The sequence below is a fragment of the Pinus tabuliformis genome, chromosome 1_1, assembly GCF_031772625.1.
Source record: "Pinus tabuliformis cultivar Carrire ecotype Pingquan chromosome 1_1, CPIR1, whole genome shotgun sequence".
Taxonomy (NCBI): domain Eukaryota; kingdom Viridiplantae; phylum Streptophyta; class Pinopsida; order Pinales; family Pinaceae; genus Pinus; species Pinus tabuliformis.
Genome location: NC_142297.1, coordinates 290,401,252 through 290,406,057, shown reverse-complemented (window position 1 = coordinate 290,406,057; position 4,806 = coordinate 290,401,252).

Here is a 4,806-nt window from a genome sequence, read left to right as displayed (position 1 = left end):
TCCCTCATATAAATCAAGGGGCTTCCTCCTAGTGAAAAAAACCCTAAATTAAACTTAACTTCTACCGTCAGATCATCTACCTAATGAACGGCCCATATTGACTACAAAATTACAATAGTTTACAAGGCAATTTTACATCTATTTTTAGCTTTGGGGGCACTGCCCACTGGCCCTCGCACCCCTCCCCCCCCTCCAACATGGAGGTGTGTACAGTCTTCCTAGGATATACATCCGATTGAAATAAATACCATTGAATTAGGAAGATAATCAGGCTCCACACCCAACAATCTCCCACTTGAAGACTAATTATAGCAACTCCACCACTGCTTAATTTTTTGGATAATGACTCCACTTTGGACCTGGTTGTTTCTCATCTTAATCATCATACTTGAAGACCAATTGAACTAAGCAGAATCTCGGTTTCTCCCTGGTTACAAATTTTTTAAACTATCTTCAAGATTCTGGCTAGTGTGTATCTTTTCTAGCTTCAACTGTCCATCTTCCAACATTGACCATATGAAATGGTACTTGAGTTGTATATGTTTATTATTGGAATGAAATGTTGAGTTCTTTGCAATATGAATGGCACTCTGGCTGTCATTGTATAACCTTCCCATCTCTTGCTTCTTATCAAATTTATCCATCAACCTTTGTAACCAAGTCATTTCTTTACTAGCCTTTGTAGCAAAAATATACTATGCTTCCATTGTAGAAGGTGCAACAACTCTCTGCATCTTTGAAACCAAACTAGTAGTTGTTCCACCTACATTAAACACATACCCTATGGTGCCCCTCTTATTATCTCTATCACTTGCCATATATGCATCAACATATCCCTGTAGAGAAATGTTTGAACCACCAAATCATAATGCTTGATTTGTGGTACCTCTAAAATACCTGAGAAACCATTTCACTACAATCCAATGTTCTTTTCCTGGATTGTTCATGTACTTTCTTACAACTCCCACTACATTTGCAATACCAAGCCTTGCACAAACCATTTCTACATTAAGCTTCCAATTATTGATGCATATGGAACTTTAGACATATAATCTATCTATTCCCGAGTCTTGGGACACATCTCCTTACTTAGTTTTAAATGGTTAGCCAAAGATGTACTAACTGGTTTTGCATTTTTCATATTAAATATTTCCAACACCTTTTGTATGTGCTCACCCTGAGACAATGTTAATTTGTGATTTTTCCTATCTCTAGTTATTCTCATACCAATGATTTGTTTTGCGGCACCCAAATCCTTTTATTGCAAATGAATTTGCCATTTTTTCTTTGAGCACATGTATTTCCTGCATGTTATTGACTGCAACAAGTATGTCATCTACATACAATAACAATATAACATAGCTACCATCATTTTACCTTTTGAGATAAACATGATGATAAGAGTGATTTCTAGTATAATCGTGTTCAGACATAAACCTGTCAAATTTTAGATACCACTTGCCTTTGAGCCTGTTTTTAGCCATACAAGCTCTTCTTCAACCTGCACACTAGTTTCTCCTTCCCTTTGACCTCATACCCTTGCGGCTACTGAATATAGATCTCTTCCTCCAAATCCCCATGGAGAAAGGCCATCTTTACATCTAATTGCTCAAGATGCAAATATTTCGTTGCTACTAGACTTAAAATAGTTCTGATTGAAGTCATTTTAATATTGGGAGAAAATATTTCATCAAAGTCTATAGCTTTCTTCTATGCAAACCCCTTCACCACAAGTATATCTTTATACCGTTTTATACCTTCATATTTTGCCTTCAACTTGTAAACCCATTTATTCTGCAATGTTGTTTCACCTGCAAGAAACCTGACTAAGTCCCAAGTCTGCTTATATACCAAGGATTCCATCTCTTCTTTCATGGCTAGCTCCCACTTTTTCCTGGTTCACCAGAATAAGTCAACAATACGTAATGTAATGAAGGAGAGTATCATAAGGAGGTCTCCTTATCCTGGTAGATCTTCTAACACCAGTTTCAGGTGTTTGAGCTACCTTTTGTTGTTGTGGTTGTTGCTTTTGTTGTGTTTGTTGATCATTATGATTTTCCAATACCTTTACTTTTTTTGTGATCTCATCAAGCACTGTGTATTCTCTATTTTCTTTTTCTTATTTCTTTTCCTACATCTAATCCTTATACAAGACCTTTTCATTGAATATGACATCTCTACTCCTAATGATTTTGTGGTTTTTATAATCATATAAGTGATAACCAAAATCATGAACACCATATCCAATAAAGGTACATTTCTTTGATTTTTCCTCAAGTTTTGTTCTATTTTCTTTATTAATGCGGACAAAGGCTTCATAACCGAAAGTCTTTAAAAATGAGTAGTTCACCTTTTACCTATCCATGCCTCCTCTGGAATACCACCGTCCAAGGAACTTGAAGGTCCTCAGTTTATTAAATAAACATCAGTATCTATAGAATTTTCCTAAAATTGTAAAGTAAATCCTTCATGTAATCTCATGCGCCTTTCGCACTCCATGATTGTCTTGTTCATCCTTTCTGACACACCCTTTTTCCTGTGGTGTTCTTGTCTTCTCTTTGTGAATTCCATGCTCTCAACAATACTTATCAAAATCTTTGCTACAATATTCTCCTCTATTGTCTGATCTATGATACTTCAACTTCTTTCCACTCTCATTCTCAACCAAACCTTTCCATTTCCTAAAAGTATCAAATACATCAGATTTATTTCGAAATAATAAATCCAGTTTTTTCTGCTTGCATCATCAATAAAAGTAACATCATAACGAGATCCACCAATAAATGACACTTGAGCAGGTCCCCATACATCTGTATGTACAAGCTCTAATTTTTTTCTCTTCTTTTCTTTCCCAACTCTAAGAGATTTGGATCTCTTCTGTTTTCCATAAACACAATTCTCACAAAAATCCAAATCAACATGCTTCAAACCTGGCAACAAATTTCTTGAGTGAAGAATCTGCATCCACTTCTCACTCATGTGCCTGAGCCTATAATGCCAAAATGTTGTATCTGCTCCTGTGGAGGTTAAAAGATTAACATAATTAGAAATACCATTGCATAAATACAATGTACCAACATTTTCTCCTTTTTCTATTACCATGGCTCCTTTAGTGACCTTCTAGGTTTTATTTGTAAAAGTAATTACACAACCTTCACCTCCCAGCTGCCCTTTTTAAATTAGATTTTTCTTTAGATCTGTAAAATTCCTTCACTCCTTCAATAGCCATGGGTTTCCATTATGTTGTTTAAGAAAACTTTACCCATTCCAATGATTTTATAGGGTTTATCATCACCTAGATGAACCTGTCCAAAATCGCCTTTAACATAATCATGAAAATGTTTCCTATTAGGTGTGGCATGGAATGAGGCCCCTAAATCTACCACCCATGCATCAATAATATTTTCTAATGAAAGAATCAAAGAATCTTGCAACGCATCACTTGTTACATTCGCTTCATGATTGTTCTCTTATTGCGTGTCTCCTTATTTTCCCTTCCGAGACTTACAATGTTCCTTCATGTGTCCCTTATTCCCACATTTCCATCACACTATCCCCGATCGGGACTTGTATCTTCCTTCCCTTGACTTCCTGCGATATCCTAGGCTCTTTCCTCTTTCCATTTTTCTTCCCCTAGTCTCTGCAGTCAAAGCATTACCTAATGTCTCACCAAAGCTTTTTTGTCGAATTTCCTCACTCAGAATGGTAACAAAAACATTATCAAACTTTAAATTACTAGATCCAGAGACAGAGTTACTAATGGCCACAACTAAACCATTCCAACTTTCTAGATGTGAGCACAGAAATAACAGAGCCCTAACTTCATCATCGAAATTTACCCTTACAGAACTTAACTGATTGGTAACCGTATTAAATTCATTTAAATGATCAGCAACAAATCCATCTTTTGACATCTTCATATAAAAAAAAGCTTCATAAGAAATACCTTGTTTGATGCTGAGTGTTTTTAATATAGGTTGGCCAATGTCGTCATTAAACCCTATGTTGGTTTTTCCTTTGAAATATTAAAGGCTACCGACACTGCAAGGCATAGATGTCTTGTTACAAGTTATGTTCTATTGATAATATCCCATTCTGTTTCTATCATACCCGTCGGCTTATTTTTTTCTGCTAAATGGTAGGTACATATCTTTTTATTACAAAAAATCATCCATCTACATATTCCATAGTTGATAATTTTGGCCATTAAATTTTTCAACCCTAAACCTACCATCATCTGCCATTTCTCTCGCTCGAACCAAAAACCCTTCTCTCTTGCGAGTTTATCATCCAAATATACCTTTGGCTTTGATTCCAATTGGAAAATTATATATTACAAAGCAATGGTACACATAAAATATTGCAGAAACACAAACATAGAAAAAACATAAAACAAGAGATTCAGAGATATACGTGGTTCACCCAATTTGCGCTATGTCCATGGATAAACAACTAGTCCTTCCTTTATATTATTCAACTAAATGAAGAGATACAACCTACAACAAATCCATCAGAATTTCCTCTTCACTCTCACACACTCTCCTCTCTCTTCCTCGCTCAGAATACACATATACACATTCATAATAGAATTCCCTCATATAAATCGAGGGGTTGCCTTCTAGGGAAAAAAACCTTAAATTAAACATAAATTCTACTGTGAGATCATTCCCCTGATGAACATTCAATATTGACTACAAAATTACAATATTTTACAAGGCAATTTTACGTCTAGTTTTAGCTTTGGGGGCACTACCCCCAAAACCCCGCCGGGGCCGGCTAGCCTCGGGGCCCCCGGACCCCCTGGGG